This window comes from Onychomys torridus, chromosome 23 (assembly GCF_903995425.1).
Source record: "Onychomys torridus chromosome 23, mOncTor1.1, whole genome shotgun sequence".
NCBI classification, from domain to species: domain Eukaryota; kingdom Metazoa; phylum Chordata; class Mammalia; order Rodentia; family Cricetidae; genus Onychomys; species Onychomys torridus.
In genome coordinates, this window is record NC_050465.1 from 34,067,395 (window position 1) to 34,088,679 (window position 21,285).

Consider the following 21,285-nt stretch of genomic DNA (forward strand, 5'->3'; position numbering starts at 1 on the left):
GGTCGGCCGAGCGGCCGCCCCGTGGCCTCCAGGGGGCGCTCAGTCCAGGGATGGCGGGGGCGGGGGCGGGAGGGGCGGGGCCGGCCGTGGTCCCGCCCTCCCGCAGTCAGCTTGCAGCGGCCCGCTGGCCTCCAGGGGGCGCTCACCAGCCTTCTGGCTTCCTGGCTCCCCGTGGACCAGGGCGGGCAGCTAAGGAAGGGCAGGCCCTTCCCAAGCCGCCTCTCGGAAATAAAACCAGCAAGCCCCAGTTAAATAAAAGCCAGTTTCTTTTCGTTTCTCCCTTCCTCTCTCTTCCTTTTATGAAAAAAAAAAAAAAAAGCAACAACAAATTGGAAATGTCGAGGCTTAAACAACTGCTGTGTCTAAGCTCAGGAACAATTTACCTTTCAAAAAAAAAGAAAAAAACCCAAAGAGTTATAAAAGCTTTCTACTAAGACAGTGTCTCTTTAGGAGGTTTGGAGCCGGAGAGGTGGTTAAAAGCACTCACTGTGTGGACGGGCCGCAAAACAGCCTGACCACAGCAGCCATGACAGGCTTAGGGGCCTAGACACAGCTTCTGTGACAAGCTTACTGGCAGGCAACAACCAGATCCATGAAAGCCTTAAGCTGATACCACCCAGGGATCCACCCAGGGATGAGGAAATACCTAACATCCCAAACATTCCAACCATTAGATAAGGTGGCAGATGTCCCTGGGTCTAGCCCACACCTATTTCTGTTTTACAGATACCCCTAGACAATTGTCAGCCAATCAGGATCCTGGACCCTGAAAATCCCCTCACCCCACCCCATCTGAGCACAGGGCTCTCTGCTCTCACTGCTGGGACGGACAGGCAGAAGGACCAAACTCCAGAGCTTGAAATAAAGGCTCTTTGCTTTTACATGTGGGTTCCGTCTCCATGGTGTTCTTTTGGGGAGTCCCCGTGACCTGGGCATAACAACTGCTCTTGCAGAGGACCCCCATTCAGTTCCTAGCACCCACGCGGGCAGGAGTCCACAACCATCAGCAACTCCAGTTTCAGGGGATCCAGTGCCCTTTTCCGGCTTCTGCAGGCATACGGTAGGTAAAGCGACACACAAGTAAAACACCCCACACACTTAAAATAAGTAAACCTTCTTGAAAAAATGAGATTGTGTTTAAAAAAAATTCAAAGATACAGTGAGTGTTCTAAACATAACTGGGCTGGCAGAGAGGCAGCCTACTGAAACAGTGGACCCCAAGAAACTGGAACCCCCAGGAATACCACACTGGGAGAGGGAAAGCCCAAAGCCAGCGCCAGATGCAGGGGAATGTTCCCTCCTGGAAAGATTTTCAGCTTCTTAGCCTTACAGAATATGGATAATTAGCATGGTTCTGGGTTAAGAACAAGCTGCCTTTGGCTTCTGGAAACTTTTTGGTGTATTCCATACATGAAAAGGCGTGATGGTGGTGGACTGTAATCCCATCATAAGAGAGACAGTCAGAAAGTTATGGGAAGCTTCAGTGAATTAGGAGGGAATCCTAAGCTAGCATCGAGACGTGAGACCTTGTTTCCACCTCCCCCACCCCTTCCCTGCCTCACCACACATTCAAAACTAGAACAAAAAGTTACGTCGTCTTTTCTCTATTCCAGTCTTCCACTGACAGTGCTAAACTCAATGTAATATAAATCATTAAAAAATAGATCAACTTCATTTCTCTTAAAGGTCCAAATAGGACAGACTGTCATTGATTTATCTAAAGGAGATTTTAGCCAAATGTCCCCTATATGTGTCTACTATATGTGACTTTAAAAGTTCGGAATTTTCTTAAGGGACTTACTAGGAGGTGATTTTTTAGAATAACCCGTCATTACTTGAATTCCAGCACATCTGTCCTTGATCAAATTGTTTCCGAATACCTTTGGTATGCCTCCTGCAAGATAGTTTTGTGCTCCAACTCCACTCGGTGATTTTCTCTGAAGGAAATACTAGGCAAGACAATACTGATGTCCCTTAGGACTCACCAACCGTTGACGCCTCTAGACCTATATAACCAGACTTAAGGCTAAGCAGGTTTCTAGAGTGAAGATAGTAAGTGTAGTTCATGAGGATGTGCACTACCCTACTCAACAACTTAATGAGTTTGCTAATTCATCCAAGCGGAAGTCTGGGGAATATGAGTGGGGTGGATTTTAAGGGTGTGGGACAATGATGGGAGGAATATAAGACTGGATCGGGATGTTTATTGATGTGGGACCTCTGACAGGAGATTCTAGGTTTAATGTGGAAGCTCACACTGCTTTAAAAAAGAGATGCCAAAAGTTTGTGTGAATGGTTGGCTGAAGCATTTGTCAAAGATGGCCTCCTGAAAAGAATAGAGATGCCTGATATCCCTTGGCTGTGTTGATGAAGGGATCTTAAGGCCTGGGGAAATTGTGATGCTAGAGTGGGTACTCTGGGTAAAACCTAGCCTAATGGGAAGTCCCAGAAGACATGCCTTCACTACTTATATAAGATGCAAAATGGTGAGGGACACCAGCACATCTGAAGAGTTTTGTCCTCACCCTTTTCCTGGAGCCAGACCTTGTGCCAGTGCTGGAGACACTGTTGCTCAGCTGGATTAATTAGACACAATGGACCCCAAGGTAAGCAGGGCCAGGAGGCAGCACAGAGCCACCAAAGGCAAAGTGACCACAGTTACTGTGATGGGCAGTGCAGACGAGACATCCAGAATGGCCAGCACCGGCAATGTGAATTTTATAATGTTATGTATGGACCTTTGGTACTGGCTAATCAATCATGGTGTTTCCTGGCATTCTTGTTTAATCTGTATAGGTGGAAAGATTCACAAAGAAACCCGACATTGGACTGTGGTAATAGGGACTTTTGGTCTGTGGACCAATTTTCAGACTTGAGCCAGTTTTAGATCCAGAACCCCAGAACAAAGGTCCGACTAGGTTCCCCTGAGGAAAGACTTTGATAAAATATCTGAGGTTTTTCCTGTTAACCTTTCTCCAGTTCTTCCCCAGAGGGACCTATGGCCTTGTACAAGGGTAACTGTACACTGGGGGAAAGGAAACAATCAGACTTTCCGGGGTCTGTTGGATGCTGGTTCCAAATTGACACTGATTCCAGGAGACTCCAAGATATACTGTAGCCCTCCAGTTAAAGCAGGAGCTTATGGAGGTCAGGTGACTGACAGAGTTTTGGCTCAAGTCCTACACACAGTAGGTCCAGAAGGTCCCTGAACTCATCCTGTGGTTATTTTCTCAGCCCCAGAACACATAGTTGGGCTAAATATACTTAGAAATTGGTAGAACTCTCTCATTGGTTCCCTGACCTGTGGTGTGAGGGCTACTATGGTTGGAAAGGCTAAATGGAAGACTTTAGAATCGCCTCTGCAGGGAAAATAGTGAATTAAAAACAGTATCACAGCCCTGGAGGAAATGAGTAGTAGAGGAAAGTAGTTATAAACACCAGCTAAGGCCACATGACCAGTTGCAGTAATAAGGATTATAATTGACATGAGTGTTTCTGTCATATTTTGTTAAGAATGTTTGTACAAATATTTGTGCTTTCTTCCCTCTATTTCTTTATCATGTGAAGTAGTATCAATTAAGAGAATATCAGTTTATCATATTTAAGTTTGGGATATTAAAAGACTGTCCCTGAAGGGACATTGCCACCTGCTCTAAATTTATCATGTATTTGTGTTTGTACAAGGCATGGTTATATCATGTTAGATGTAATTATGACCAGGTTAAAAATGAAATGTATTTGCAAGTGTATGTAGGATAGTTATATCATGTTAGGTGTAATTATGACCAGGTTATTTTTTAATTTGGAAATCAAGCATGACAGAGGAGCTATGGTAGTGTGTTAGGTTGACAAGGGGTAGATTCTGATGGCTTTTCTTGGTTGTCAACTTGAATACATCTAGAATGAACTGAAATCCAAGGGGCTGGGTTCACCTGTGAAGGATCTTTTCTTAATTTGCTATTTGAAGTGGGAAGACCCACTTCCAATCCAGATCTGTTGAGGTGAGAATATAAACTATTAATCCAGACTTTTTGAGGTGGGAAGGTCCACCTTTTATCTGGAACACACCTTCTGCAGCCTAAATAAAGGACATGGAAGATAAAGTTTGCTCTCTTTGGATGCTTTTTTTTACCCTCACTGGTCAGTTCATTCCTTCACTGGCATGAGAACCTAACTTCTTCAAGATTCCAGTATATACTGAAGACCAGCTGGGAAATCCAGTTTTATGGACTGAACGACTACTGCATTCTTGGACCTCTTGTTGGTAGAGAGCCAATGCTGGACTAGCTGGACCACAGTCTGAAAGCCATTCTAATAAATACCCCCTCAGTTTTATCTTGTTTATCAGTCCTGTTCCTCTAGAGAGCCCCAACTGGAACACCAGCCATTGGAGATTTACAAACAAAAAGGGCTTCCGTATTCTCTCTCAGCCCATCAAGAATGGCTGTCTTCAAGAAAATAAACAGCAACAAGTGCTGGTGAAGACACAGGGAAAGGACCTTTATCCACTGCCGACTGGAGTGTAAACTGATGCAGCCATCGTGAGCATCAGCATGGAAGCTCTTCCAAATAAATTTTAAAATAGAACTACCGTATGATCCAGCTATACTGAGTCTAAGCCAGCAAGCCACACCTCTGTTTATTGTTGCACTATTCACATAATAACCAAGATGTGAAACTCACCTAAATGTCCCTCGGCAGAGGAATGACCGAAGGAATGTTCACCAGGGATAAAGAAGAATGAAATGAGGATATTCACAGGAAAAAGGATGAAACTGGAGATTAGTATGCTGAGTAAGCCAGACTCGGAAAGACAACACATTTTTTTCCTCACGAGCAGAATCTAGATTAAAATTTCTATAAACATATGTATGACATGAAGTAGAAAGTTGAACTGTGAAATGGGAGGAGGTATAGAGGGTGAAGAGTGGAAGGAAAGAGAGGTGTAGGTGTGAGATAAAAGCATAGGGAAGTACTGGGGGAGAGAGGGACGGGGAGGTGAAGGTGCATGGGGGAATAAGAACAAAGTACAATTATATATGTAAGAATATATATGTATATATATATATATATATATATATATATATATATATATATATATATATATATGAAAGTGTCCCACTGAAACTCATTTTTGTGTGCTAACCAAAAAATGTATTTAAAAATTACAACTAAAAGGAAAGTTAAAGATGTATAGTATAAACCCGAGAGAAACACTAAAGTCTTTTTACAGAAATGTAAATAGGGCTGGGGGGATCCCGTGTGTGCAGTACTTATGAGAGATGGCTCAGTGTGTGCAGTACTTATGGGAGATGGCTCAGTGTGTGCAGTACTTATGGGAGATGGCTTGGTGGATGCAGGATTCATATCATTCTACCCAGATGTTCACAATAGTGAATTTCACACAGAATACAGTTGTGTATCCTGGGCAGCATAGCAATGCTTTTGTGATGGAGTCCAGAGCTTAGTAGGTCCCCAGGCCTCAGCACAACTGATTCTATGGTAGAAGTACCATTCAGGCTGTAAAGCTCAGCACACAGACAGCACCACCTGCCAAAAAGGAAAGAGTCCTAATCCATCGAGTCCACAGTTCTGGGAAAGTCTCTGAATGGACTAACCTTGCTTTTTGGCTTCTGTAGTTCTGCTTCCAGCTAACTGTTCTTGCTAACTGAAGAATGTCAACCCAGAACATGGTTTTTCACTTAAAATCTCACCCTGAGAAAGACTCGGTGCTATACTGGGATCCTGTACACACGGTGTAGTCACTGGCCAGCTAACAAGTTTCTATTGGCTTAAACCCATGTCAAGAGCAGTCTACTCTGGTGAATACCCTACAACACTTTAGCCAATGATGATCACACACACACACACACACACACACACACACACACACACACACTATAGCCTGATCCCCCTCCGTTACTCATGGCCTTGTATCATTTCCTCACCTTGAACATGAGCTAGAAATATGGATTCATTCAATGATGAAATCTTTCCAATATTTGATTATAAAAACATAAATACTGGAGGTCGGCAGTGGTGGTACATGCCTTTAATCCCAGCACTTGGGAGGCAGAGGCAGGTGGATCTCAACGAGTTTGAGGCCAGTCTGGTCTACAAAGTGAGTTGCAGGACAGCCAAAGATACAGAGAAACCCTATTTCAAAAAACAAAACAAAACCCATAAATACTGGAGGAGCCAGCTATCCCAGTATGATGAGAAATTTCTCCATGGGGAGACATTCAGACGGGTAAGCAGACACTTTCACCAGAGCCTTTTGATGAGCACATCCCTGCCTGAAACCTTGATTGCAGCTTCTGAAAGACGATGGATCCTAAACTCAAACCCAGTTAAGTTTCTCCTGAGAGACCACAGCATTTGCTATTTCTACATGCCAAGATTTAGACTTACTTCTTATACAATACTAAGTAGCTAATACAAAACTAATTTAGCTCTACCTATTTTGGTACTCAAGGATTGGCTAGTCTTCTCCTATAAATGCTACCTTGTTTCCAAAATAATCTTCCCTGGGGCTGATAATGGCAAAGAACAAGAGAGAGAGAGAGAGAGAGAGAGAGAGAGAGAGAGAGAGAGAGAGAGATTCAAGGAGCTACTCTCCAGTGTCATTAGACTTGGGGGACACTGAGGTCCTCTGGCACCATCACATGTAATTGCTTTCTTCTCAAAAGAACTAAATGGGATTAACAAACTAACTATTCAAAAATACCACAAGTGTAATTAATATCATAAGTGTAATTAATGAATATCATGAGTGTAAGTAATATCTTGAATTCATGCCACTGTATTGTGAACTTAAAAATGGTTACAATTACAAATATTATGTTCATGTAAAAAAAATACGGTGGAATGTAATCATCATACATTATATGTGTATGAAATTGAAGACAGCGATGCTCTAAAATAGAAAGTGGTGAAGGTGTCATGGGCCTACGAGGATGCTGGACTAAAGTCTATCAAATTGTGCAAACAGGCAAATTATATACTATGTGAATTATTTGTTAATAAAGAATTTATAAAACATAAAAAAACTGTTCCTGTCTCTTGTTTAAAGTTAAAACCATTTCTAGGTGTTGAGCTATATTGTTTAAACAAAAATAAAATTAAATTAAATTAAAAAAAAAAAACCCTGGTCCCTGCAGAATCTTCTGCTCGAAGTCTTGTGGGTGTAGAACAGGCTTTCGTTAGAAAACAGAAAAGGTCTGCCTGTCAGAGAAAGTGAGAAATCTGAAGTTGTAGACATCATTAAACTTGTCCAGAACATGAAAGACTATTGTCACTAGATGTTATCACCAGGCTGGCAATGTCTACACAAAGGAGATGTCCTTTAAAGGATGCAGTGTATCCTCTTAGAAGCAGTTGATTGGGTGTATGGATTCTACCTGTGACTTTCTGCCCCTCTGTAAGCCGCGATGAGAGATGGCATCTTAGAGGACCTGAATCCCGAAGATGAAGTTGGCATCTTTCTCAGAATGTTACTGATAATAATAATGCTGGTGTGATAGTAAGCTCAAGCAGATTCCATGGTCAGCGATTATGATTGCATCTGCAAGTAAATCAAAACCATAAACACCTTTAAGCCATGCAAACATCATGCATGACAATAGGTATCTGTGTTAGACATTTTGTCACTGTGACAAGTACCTGAGAAGAACAATTGAAAAGGAAGCAGGGAAGTTGTTTTGGATCATAGTTTAAAGGCTAGCTCCACTGCTTTGAGGCAGAGCACGAAACAGGTAGGAGTGTGTGGCAGAGGAGGGTGACCATCTCACAGCAGCCCTGAAGTCCAAAGAGGCCGAAAGGAAAGGACTGGAGACAAGGTAGACATGGGTCCCTCTTGTCTAGTGATCCACTTCCTCCAACTAGCCTCTACCTTCCACAGTATCTGCTATCCAACAGTGATTTCCATTATGAATTCATCCAATGAATGCAGTTAAAGGCCCAATGACTGAACCGCGTCCCTACAGTCCCACCTCAGGACACTGGTACATCAGGAGTAAAGTCTTCATCCCAACACACAACTCATCAGGGAACATTTCCTCATCAAGCCACATTGGGAGCATTTTGGACAAGTTAGCAACCACAACTCAACCATTAGATATATACGTGTTATGTGATGTGCATTGTTTTAACAGGGCACAGCCTAAGTATTGACAAGAGCAACATATAATAGAGACCTAAGTTCTTTAATTCTATCAGACTTTTCTCACAGGTATAAAAAAGATGATAATTCCATTTTCAGCCTCTGCATTTTTATTTCTAGAGTTCTTGTTCTTTATAACTAATTAATTTTTTATAACTGTCTTAGGGGTATAATCAGTCACCATGAATCAGAAGACAATTTCAGCTCATGTGAGAAATTGTTTAGGAGCCTTCACTTGGCTTCTGTTTAGCTGAGTTAACTAGAGGAAATCAGGAAAAGTCTCACTGTATTCCTCCATAAAGGAAGGCTCATTCGCTGTGGTGGTCCTGGATACTGTGGTGAGGTTGCCAAGGTCACATGCTGTCATTTATTGACAAAACGCCAATGTTTAAAGACTTACACATCAAATGTGGGTCAAAGACTACCCAAGGCTCCTAAAGAAAAAGGAAGAATAAGAAGCATTGACTCAGTGGATGCTTTCCTTAGCATATTTCGTTTAGGAAATATTTTGAAATTGAGAGTTTGATAGTTTTAGTAACAACTAAGTTATATCAAAACTAAAAAGCAGACATTTTCAGTGTGAGTAAATGACAGTGGGAAGGATTAGAATAAAAATGATTTATTAAGATGTAGCTAATACATCTTCTACACTAACTTGCTAAAGCCCTTCATAAAAAATAATGACTGATCAAAATTCCCATATATAGATAAATGTGGACTTACCTTGTGTGTTCAAAGCAAATGCTTTACCAGCCATGTGCAGGTGTGTAGCCCCAGGAGATGAGGGGAGGGGTTCAAAGTGTTGCCTCTCAATTTGGGGCTCAGGGGAGTGCTAATGCTTACTCAGTTGCATTGCCTAGCAGTTTATTTAAGGTTCTGAGGCAACTAGTCCTCAAAAGTGATTGACAACAGTGATTGATGGCCAGAAACTGGTATCTATGGGGAAAGTATAGTTTGTTAATCTGCAACAAACAAAATGGTTGAGTGGTTACTACTGTATCAGTACAATTAAGGAATTGGGAAACAGAAAACAGTTCCCCAGTCGTTTGCCAGGAAAAGACATGGGTAAATGGCCGTAAATTTAGGATCACATTACAAGTAATACATTCTTCTTGGACTTGAGGTCTGAGATGGTGTTTTACATAGGCACCACGAAATCCTCTTCCATTTTGCTTAATTCCTAAGGAGACTTGACCAGTTTTCATTGCACCCAGCATCTTCTTAGGAACTGCCCCCCACTTCCTGTCAGTCATTCTCTACAAGCTAGCGTATTCCCGCTAGGTAACTTCCATTCAAATGAGTTATGTAGAATCATATTTCAACAGTGTTTTCCTTCAGAGGCAGCCAGAAACAGCCATTATTCTTTAACTTCCCTTCTTGACTGCCTTTCTTAGACATTTCACTGTAATTAAAATCATTTGCGCATGATTCGAGAACCTTTTAAATTATTTGAAACACTGGAATTTTCTGTCCGAACTTCCAGTTACTGAATCTTCCATTTAGGAAATTCCTGGTGCTCACAATCTATGCAGGAATTTCTGTTTCCTTTCGTGTGTGTTTGGAACTATTTTTGAAGAGGGGTGGACCGAGGCTAGGAGAGGAGACTGTAGTTAGAGTTTTCCTGCCTGGCCCAGTCAGGACAAATCTCTCTTACCCGCCAGTCCCACAGTCGCTCAGACCCAACCAAGAAAGCACACAGAAACTTACATTGTTTAGAAACTGTATGGCTGTGGCAGGCTGCTTGTTATCTACCTTTTCTATCTTAAATTAACCCATTTCTGTTAATCTATACTTTGCCACATGGCATGTGGCTTACCAGTGTCTTTACATGTTGCTTCTCATGGTGGCAGCTGGCGGTGTCTCTCCAGCCTTCTACTTCCCAGAATTCTCTTCTCTCTTGTCCCGCCTATACTTCCTGCCTGACCACTGGCCAATCAGAACTTTATTTACACAGAGCGATATCCACAGCACTTCCCCTTTTCTTTTTTTTTAAAGGAAGGTTTTAACTTTTATATAGTACAATTATATATAACAAAACAATTATCAAGCAAGAATTACAGTTACAATATTAAAGAAGATATCCTATCTATCTTATATTTGTGAGTTTAAGGTTTTATATCTAACTTATCTTTTATCATAATTGAGGAAATTATAACCATCTAGTCTTCAACCACATCAAAGACCTCAGAAGGATATATTATTACCTGAGAACCGGGAGAAGGATGAAAGCATTTTTCGGGAGTCTTGCAAGAGTAGACAGAGACAGCTGACATCCTGGACAGTCACCTAATATTCCTTTGTAAAGTTGTGGCATTTGTCTTCAGCCCACAGGGCTAGAGTCTCTCGGTCACTTCTCTCAGTGTCCTGTAGAATGTCTGGCAGTTTCCTCTGCAAAGCAGGAACCTGAAGGACCATTTTGTCAAGCAAAGTTTTGTGGTCACCTTTCTATGGGTCCTGCATGTCCAGTCGATCAAGCAGTCCAGGCAAGAACAGTTTCTTGCCCAAATGGCTATTTTTGCCAAGGTGAAGATAAACTCCATATGAAGTGTCCTCAATGCCCATCCTCCTCTCCGAAGTAAATCGGTGCTGCCAGGAGCAGACACGTCTCACTGTCCAGAAAGTCTAAATTTTAAAAGTATTTTAAATGCCATATTCTGCGGGTCTTTGAAGTATTTGAAGATTGCCTATCTATCTGAGATACCTCTATTTATATTTAGAAGACTTAACTAACATGGCTATGAGTATGATTATCATAGATGACTAATTATTAATCTATTTTTAATTATCCATTACAATTTAAAATGAGCTATATAAACATAATACCTTAAACACGATTAGAAATATACACACAGTATAACAAAATTAACTTTAAGTTTGTATCAATAGACTAAAATCTATACCAATGTAAAACATTTTAAATGAGTTGTTGCTCTTTAGAAGTAAGTTCATTAATCTACCCTTTCATCCTATCATATCTATATCATATCTCCTTTTTATCTTTAGAAAGAGATTGCATTTATAATCAACCTGTTTTAAATAAAATAGTGGTTTTTCTCTGTCCCATACCAGAGGGCTCTTCTGATTTGGGACACAAGAAGCTCTTAACCTTTTCTTATAACAATGTGCTTGGGTTTAGAGAAGGAGTGAGCCAATTCCATCTCCAAAGCCAGCTGGGAATTTGGGCGTAGTTTCTCTTACTACTTCCTGCTGGAGGGGGACGCTGTATCTTATGGGGACATAAAGAAAATTTTAGGATTATGGAGTAGTCCATGAGGGTGAACCTCTGAGCCAGTTGCCTTGAAACCATTGTGGATGTTGGATCATCTGGGCCATGGTGTCATCAGAGACCTTTCAGGTGGTCTTGGCTGATCAAACCTGATGTATCTTAATCTGGAACAAATCCACAGCCTCTGGCTTTCTGTGGAAACAAAAGCAGAGATTCTTTTCCAAAGCAACATATCCTTATATCCAAATTTTGAAGTCAAGGTACCTTTAAAATTTACATATTTGTTTAACTCAACAGCTTTTACGATCAAATCTTTTTCTGTAGTTAAAAATCCCAAAGACAAGACAAACCAGATTCTCTGTGTAATATCCATCTTTGTAAGACTGAAACGCCACTATGGCTGCTGGCTCCGCCCACTTCAGCTTCCCAACATGGCGGTGGTACAGTTTACCACCAGCTCTGGGTCTGGAGCCATGTGTACCATCAACTATCAGAAGCAGTTCTATCAAAGCAGTGCATAGCCCAGAAACTTTTTTTTTTTTTAAACTAGCAAAGGCTAAATCTACCACGCAGCAGAGTAAAGTGTCGCTTATAGATTCCTCATTCCCGACACACTGTAGGTCAGACGCATACGCCAGGAACCTACCATAGTAGCTCAAACCGGCAGGCTGCTGCTAACTTGAGAGAGACAACTAAGAAGGTCTTTTTAGCTCTGTTTTAGAATCTTTTTTCTCAGGTTTTAGGTGGAAATTCATGCCAACACGTTGGGCGCCATTTGTAGTTAGAGTTTTCCTGCCTGGCCCAGTCAGGACAAATCTCTCTTACCCGCCAGTCCCACAGTCGCTCAGACCCAACCAAGAAAGCACACAGAAACTTATATTGCTTATAAACTGTATGGCTGTGGCAGGCTGCTTGTTATCTACCTTTTCTATCTTAAATTAACCCATTTCTGTTAATCTATACTTTGCCACATGGCGTGTGGCTTACCAGTGTCTTTACATGTTGCTTCTCATGGCGGCGGCTGGCGGTGTCTCTCCAGCCTTCTACTTCCCAGAATTCTCTTCTCTCTTGTCCCGCCTATACTTCCTGCCTGACCACTGGCCAATCAGAACTTTATTTACACAGAGTGATATCCACAGCAGGAGACCAATGCTCAAGTTCAAGTCCTGTTTCTTTGATGCCTTATGCTCCCTCCCCCACACCCCACCCTTCTCTCAAGCTCTGGCACCAAGCTCTACTTCCAATGTTCCTGTCGCTCTTTATGCTGCATGGAACTAGCTCCTGGAGTTGTTACAAAGGTATTTTACTCTCTCGTTTCTCTAGTTATAGTACTGTTGATCATAGAAGTGGAATGTCAAAGAAAATATTAGTAGCTACTGGAAAAAATTTATAATTGAGATATCCTACTCTTCAATAAGGAAAGCTGAAATCAGCCCATCTATTCTAGCTGTTCTAGTTGCAAAGTAATAATTTCTAGATTAATCGTGTTTCAAAAGAGCTCATGGGAAGTAGAAAGTGTAAATAATTTTCCTAATACGCTTATTTTTTAAAATTAATTTATCTTACATCCTGGCTGAAGTTTCCCCTCCCTCCTCTCAGTCCCTCCTCCCCACCCTCCCAATCCTTTTCTCCTCTGTTTCTGCTCAGGAAAGGGGCAGGCCTCCCAGGGATATCAACAAAACATGTCCTATCAATTTGTAGTAAGACTGAACACCTCAGCTTGTATTAAGGCTGGGCAATGTGATCCAGTATAAGGAGTAGGATCCCAAAAGCCAGTACATGAGTTGGAGACAGACCCTGTTCCCACTCTTTGGAGCCCCACAAGAGGACCAAGCTACATAACTATAACATATATGCAGAGTGCCTAGGTCAGTCCCATGCAGGCTCCCTGGTTGTCAGTTTAGTCTCTGGGAGCCCCTGGGAGCCCAGGTTAGTTGATGGAAGAAAACAATCCCTCCTGGATGAAATGAGAAATGAGAAAGCCTCTGCAAAGTGATGGGTTTTCTTGTGGTGTCCTTGACTCCCCTGGCTCCTAAAATCCTTTCTCCCATCTTCTGCAGGATTTCCCAAACTCTGCGTAATGTTTGGCTGTGGCTCTGTGTCTGTTAACATCAGTTGCTGGGTGAAGCCTCTCTGATGACAATTAGACTAGACACCTATCTATGAATATAGCAGAATATTGTTTGGCATCATTACATTTCCCTACTCCAGTTGTGTTTGGTTCTATCCCAGGTCTCTCGATCATCCAGCCTCTGGGTCCTGGTGCTCCAGGTAGTGTCAGGGGTGGGCTTACTTTCCTGGCATGGGTTTATTGGTTGGCCACTCACTCAATCTCTAGGCCACCCTTACTCCAGTTCATCCTGGGCAGAGCAGACTGTAGGTTGAAGGTTATGTGGCTGGGTTGGTTTCCCACTCCCTCGACTTGAAGTCTTGCCTGGTCACAAGAGATAGCCAGTTAGGCTACCTATCTGCTATTGCTAAGAGTCTTAGCTGGGGTCATCCTTGTAGATTCCTGAGAGATTCCCTTGCTAACTCTGAAATGCCCCCTTTCTAGTGGTCTCTTTCAATACTATCTCCCTCCATATGCCCCCCAACCTAATTTCTCATGATCCCATCATCCTCCCACAGTTCACTGGGGAAATATCTTCTATTTCCCCTTCCCAGGGAGTTCTGTGGGTCCCCCTTGAACCTTCCTTGTTATCTAGTCTCTCTGGGTCTGTGGACTGTAGTATAGTTATCCTTTACTTTAAAGCTAATATTCACTTAAGAATGAGTACATACCATGTTTCTTTCTGGTTCTCTCACTCAGGATGATTTTTTTTTCTAGTTCTCTCCATTTGCCTTCAAATTTCATGACATCATTGTTTTTAACAGCTGAGTTAACACTCCATTGTGTAGATGTACCACATTTTCTTTATCCATTCCTCGACCGGGGGACATCCTGGTTGTTTCCAGGTTCTGGCCATTACGAATAAAGTTGCTATGAACATAGTTGAGCAAGTGTCCTTGTGGTATTTACTATGTATACAGTGTTCTGCCTGCATGCATGCCTACATGCAAGAAGGCATCAGATCTCATTACAGATGGTTGGGAGCCACCATGTGGTTGCTGGGAATTGAACGCAGGACCTCTGGAAGAGCAGCCAGAGTTCTTAACCTCTGAGCCTTCTCTCCAGCTTCCTAATACACTTCTAATGTTATTAATTACATTGCCCTGTGATGCTTACCTACTAGAAATTAAGTGAACTTTTGTTGCATTCAGCAAAGTCTGTGGAATTAGATAAGAAATAATAGTAATTATCATTTAATACATTTCCATTGTTTCCAATCCTCTGGTTTACAGGCTCTGACCTATCAGCCAAGTCTACCGAATCTTGAGGGTACATATTACTGGGGATGTTTCTAACAGAATTTGCAACAAAGTATCTTAAACAAGCAAAATTACTCTGCCCCATGCCTCAGTCCAAGGCAAACTGACTTTTTCAGCTTTAAGTACAGTGTTTACAACAGGCTGTTTCCAGCTTTGTCCTCCACCACTTAAGACTTTTCTCTTCCTAATTGCAAAAGGCTTTCTTGGGGGATGATACTGGATTATCATACAGCTGTGGCCAGATGTGGGAGAACTGGAACATCCCCTGGCCTATCTCTTGAATAATAATCTTCCATCTTGATCTAAGCAGGCTCCCTTTGCTACTCCTATTGGCAAGTTACTAGCCTTTATCCTTGCAAACAGTTATGGAGGTAGTCATTAGGCACATGATGGCAAGTAATTTCACAGAAGGTGAAAGCTGGAACAGTAGGAGACAGGGGAAGTCACTGTGCCAGTTTTGTTTTGTTTTGTTTTGTTTTTTGTTTTTTTGAGCACTCCCAAAACCTTGCATAAATGTGAGAAAAACAGTAATCTGAAAATTTCTGGTGCTCACAGATAAGTAGTACTCATCTTTAACAAATGCATTTTCTATTTTTGAATTTACAAATTGAATCAAAATTAGAGTTGCCTCCACATCATTTATTTTCTTTCAATTGATCTGCTTTTGTACATCGCCATAACCCCTTTATTTTTCATGATTCCACTTCGAAGGTAGCAGATATTTTATATTACAATGAAGAAAAGAAAAAACAGACCAAGGAGGGGAGGTTATAAAGAGGCGTAAGTGAAAAAGCAGGACTTGTGGAGGTGAAAAGGAGAAGAAAGAGAAGGCAGGAAGAACGAGGGAGAGTCAGGAAGATGGAGTAGTGACTGACTCGGATTGTCTGATGTGAGTGGATTCAGAGAACTGGGTCACTCGCCACTTGAAATGACATTGACAATAAGCCCTCGAGACTCCAGAGAGACAGGGAAAAGCAAGGAAACGTGCATTCTGCATGTTAGAATTTGTCCCTCCTAACCACAAAGCAGGTGTGTCCTAGAAACATGCTCACGCAGCTTGAAGGTGGGACTCTGGTGGCACTCCCTTTTTTTTTTTTTTTTTTTTTTTTAACCCCACACTCAAAGACAGTTTGCCTAACAAGCTATCTAAACACTTGGAACTTTTTTTTTTCTCAGCAACAATTACAGCAAGGTTATAAGAGGTTAAAAATGGTCTGTTTCGTTTTGAGGCAGGGTTGCTTAACCAGTACCCAGGTTAATGAGAAACTCAAACCCATCCTGCATGAGCCTTCCCAGTACTGATGTCTGTCTGTCTGGTTGCTGGTTGGTTGGTTCTTGTGTGTTCGTAAGTGGCTCAGCAGAGGGACCGAGGCTTTTGTGGAGGGGAGGCAAGTGCTCTCTGCAACTGAGCTACAACCCTAAAAAGGAAATTTTATGTCCCGAGTTTCAAAAGAACTAGAACTTGCAAGTCTTGGGATCTTTATAAAGATCTGTTCCTCTGTATAAAAGTTAAGGTCACGAGGGAGCAAAGAGGTCGTTTGTGTTGATGTCGAGATTGCTTTAGGATTTAGAGATTATGCTTTCTGCCTTCAATTTCATTGTTCCCTGTGGGCCTTTATTGGCTTAAGTTTTCTCTCTTTCTGCCTTTTGCAGAGCTGGGATTGAAATTAGGACCTTGTACAGGACGCCAGGCAAGCACTCCGCCACTGAGCCACGGCCCCAACCCTCACTACTTTGTATCTTGAGTAACACACATGAGAGAATCCTGTTGAACTTTCTGCTGTTGTTGTGACAACAATCATTTATGCTAAACAAATTTTCATTCCTTTTAATCTTTATATCTACGGTGAAATGAGTAGGTTTCGAAAGCCATACAAAACATATGTGTACTCCAATAAGCAGAATATGGCAGTCATTCTTGCTGTGAACAATGGGATCAAGAAACAGGGTTTTCCAGCTCCTCTAGAAGCCCCACAAACGCCTTGAGCTGAGTGGCAAGTCTTTCCTTACTCCACAAGCATGCCTGGTAGGCTCCCGATGAAATTAGGCATCACCTCTATACATTTCTTTAGAGTTGGTTGACCCCAGTCCGTCCATGAACACTACATTCAGGGCATTAAACATTTGTATGGCTTTAAGCATCCCACATTCTATATTCACCATTCCATCATTCCCTTTTCTTTATAGTTTGAAGATCTGTAGCCACCGGATGTGTAGTTTCCTGGCAATTGAATCTCATCTTCTTGGAGCAGGCTACCGGTTCAGTTGCCCTCCAGCTAACTGGAGGTGGGATTCAACATAGGACTAGGGTTTACCTCTTTGAAAACTGCAGGTGAAGCAGTCCATAGGCTCCTTGTCTGGTTGCTCTGATGGAATGCCTAACAAAGCAACTGAAAGAGAAAAAGAGCTTGTTTGGCTCACAGTTCGCGGGATACAGTCCAACATGGCGGGGAGATGCTGCGGCAGGAGGCTGCTGGTTACGTGGCGTCCACAGTCAGGAAGCAGAGAGAGTTGCATGCCGGTGCTCAGCTCATTTCTCCACGTTATTCAGTCTGGGGCTTCAGATCAGGCAATGGCATTACCTAGATTTGGGGTGGCTGTGTCTTCCCACTTTAGTTAATTCATTGATATTCTAAGTCCCATCAAGTGGACAATCAAGATGAACCCTCGAAGGTGTGTCTTTGATCAGGAGACAACTGTGCCAGGCGAACTTCCTTTCTGTGATCCATTAATGTACGGGGCCCGCAAAAACCGTGATGCTAAAATTCCAGTCTCTTTTCACTCGTGGTCTGAGAACATTTCCTAAAGAGACACATCTCTTCTTCTGCCATTTGGCTACTTAGTGATACAATTCAAAGGCAGAATATTGCTTTTCCTACATATGCAAATTTTCAGGTAATAACATTTCTCCACAGAACAATTATTTGTTTCTTAAAAATCATAACAATGGCTTATTTTGTAAGGTTTCAGTCAATAACAGCTCTTTCTTAAAGCTCAAATGCCCTATCTTTGGGCCATAGGGCTATTTTTGGGTTGGTTTCTGGTCTCTTTTAGCATGGCTTAGTAATTTTTGCTAGATTCTTTGATACCAGATGTTTCAAGCTTATTGTATACTTCTTGCCTTAGACATGTAACAAGTCTTTTTTTTTTTCCAAAAAGTCCCGCTTTCTGTAGTAAGAAATATTAATACAGTTCTAAGCCCACTGTCCAGATGCTAATTCTTAGGACTGTTAGAGTGGTTATTGTACCTGAGACTCTACCTGTCGCCTGTAGGATGTAGATAAAAATTTATAGGTGAAAATGACCAGACTCACATTTCTAATTAAAATTCAGGACTATGTATGGTTTTTGTTTTTATTTTATTTTTAATTTTCATTTATTTTATTTTATTGGTTTTTTTTAAGACAGGGTTTGTCTGTGTAGCTTTGGAGCCTATCCTGGAACTCACTCTGTAGACCAGGCTGGCTTTGAACTCACAGAGATCCACATGCCTCTGCCTCCCAAGTGCTGGGATTTATTTTTGTTTTACTGTTCTTTTAAAATCTGAATTTCTTTGCCTCCATATGAAGATTCCAACCTAAACAGGATATCATAGATTAGTATTTTAATCAGTTTGGATTATGATAACAAAATACTCTAAAAGGATTAAATTGTGATCAATTAAAATTTATTTTTCACAGTTCTGGAGACAAGTCCAAGAAGGGTGTGCCAATAGATTCGGCCTATGGCAAGGGTCCATCTGTTTGTTCGCAGAGGCTCCGTCTGTGTCCTCATGTGATAGAAGGATGAACAAGCTCCCCTGGACTTCTCTGATGGGGGCACTAGTCCTATTCTGGAATACTCTGCCCTGAAGCTGTAATCACCCACACAAAGGCACTGCCTGCTGACATTTTGTTTAGGTTACTATGTCAACATACACATTTGGTGGGAACAACTCTCAAATCACAGTAGATGGAATATCTCATAATGGTTTGTTTACTGCATGGCACATTGTTCATACAAAAGGATCAGATTAATGATTCACAAATGCCCTTCCCCGACCCACGGGCACTGCTGTCTTCTCGGGGATGCCCCACAACATGTTCTCTTTTGACTTTGATTGGGTAAACTTCATCTTTACTGTGTGTATCAGCTATTATATTGAGGTCTTTCTGATCATCTTAAATACCTGAAACTCCTCCTGTAACCAATTCTTCATGAAGAACTAATAAGAACAATATTCTCTGCTCTTTTGAATATTGATAACCATTGTTCTGTGATGTTGGCTTGCATTGTAGTCATTGTGTCTCCTACCTCTGTGCTTCCATTCTCTTCTAAAATCTTGTCAAATCTGACGACACTCTAGCTTTCTTACGCTTCCAAATCAGTTGCTGAATTTTCATTGATCCCCAACAGAATCTTTTCTTTTTCGGTAAAGCTCACTCATTTTACCGTCCATCTCTTCTGCTTTAACCTTGCCATCCTCCTGCCTCAGAATCCCACGCGCTAGGATTTAGAGGTGCGTCATCAAGTCTGGCTCTGGAACAAAGCTTTGGTGTTTGCTGTTCGGGGTCAATGTCTCAGCCACATGCTGTGTGTTTTCAACATGTGGATTCACATTTACTTTTTTTTAAGGAAAGGTTCTTATATGAATTATATTTCTGGCGTCTGTGCTGTCCCTTTACCTGTCTTCACTGGTGGCATTAGTTATCCATGGATGATTCTTACTTACTTCATTTCTTCCCATTAAATTTTTTAAAATTTAAAACTGACCTCTTCATACCCCAAATTTCTCTTAAGCCAGAATCAATTCTTTGTTTATTGTCTTCTTTATTATAGTTCAGACTCATCCTGAACGATTTTTCTTTCATTTCCAATTATCTCTTGTTCTGCTACTTTATTACCGAGTGTTTACATTTTATATTAATTTATACTCACATCATGTGAATCCTCTTTATTAATGCATTTGAGCTTATTTCGAATTAGAAAATTATGTTTTTGATTTGTTCTGTAATGTATTATTTGGCACTTTTTTTCCTTAGCAATATCTTTGTTAGATGGTTGTGTTGGGTCATGCCTGAGAAGCCAGTGCTCGGGAGGTGGAGAAATGCAGGTTCAGAGCCTGCCTAGGCTACACAGAACAACCCTGTCTCAAAACACCAAAAAACAAACAAACAAACACCCCAGAACTGGACATATAGTTTAGAGACAGAGCGGTTGCCCAGCATGAATGCCCTAAAGCCATGGGTTCCATTTCCAATTCAGAAAAACAACAGACCCATCCCCCAGCAGAAACCTTTGTAAAGATCTGCGCTCAGTTCTAGGTTTCCTCATTGTTATGTGGTTCTTTGGAGCTTCTACTTGGAAATGTGCTAGGGGTTTGGGGCTCTTCTAACAACGAATTCTCTCTTCTATTCACTGTTTCCTTTGTGAGATGTCCTGGTTCTGTGATCTGCCCCTGAGTTATATCTCCAGCTATCTCTCTCACTGAAACCTGGGCTTCATTGAGTGGTGTTTTCTAATCTTGGTGTGGTTCACTTACTGTATTGTTGACCTTTTCTCTTCCCATGACATCTTTCCAGAAGGGAACTCTGGAGAGCCAGTTTCTAACATGGTCTCATCATGTCTCAACTGCTTAAATCCCTTAAGTCTTCACAGCAAACCCACTGCACCCACAAACTATGGGTTAGGCACAGCCCACTCGCTTTGATTTTTAGAAAGATTGATATTTGGGGCTTGTTTTGTACTCATGTGTCACAGTCAAGGTTCCTTGCGTCTCCACCCTTTTCTGCTTAGGGGCTGATAGGATTCAAGTTTTATGACTGCATGGTGGCTTTCACTCACTGACATGTACTTTATAGCTTGTATGGGTGCCTTGAAACCAAGCATCATCATAAATATTGAGCACATCACAGGACCAGCACGTTGGAGGACATGTATCCTTTCGTTTGTGATGGGCTGGAGAACATACGGCCGGAGTTTTTCCAGTGAGGTTCTGTTTCTCACAGTGTAGTCCAGAAGGCTCCGAGAAACAGACATATAGACCTTGACTTTCATCTCCACAGAAACTTCTAATATTTTGCCACAAACTAGGCTATGAAGGGTTTAACATACAAGAGTGAGGACCTGAGTTTGCTCACCAGCACCCATGCAAGGCCCAGTGTGGTGGTGTGTGTCTATAACTCAGAGTTAAGGTAACTGTGGAGACAGGCAGATCCTGGGAGGTTGCTGGCTCCCCAGTCTAGGTTTGGTAAGGGAATTCACCTCAAAAAATAAGGTGGAGAATAGATGAGGAAAAACATGCTCATGTCAATCTCTGGCCTCTGCATATGCCCACTCGTACAGGTGAGTGCATTCCTGAAGAGACACACACACACACATGCACACATGCACGCACGCACGTGCGCGCACACACACATTTAACATAAACACACATAAAATGAATACGATGCTCTCAATCTCTGGCCTCCACACATGACTCAAAAAAGTACAAGAGAGAAGATGCAGGACTGTTGAGTGTCTGAGTGCTAACTGAAATCCAGAGCGTAGG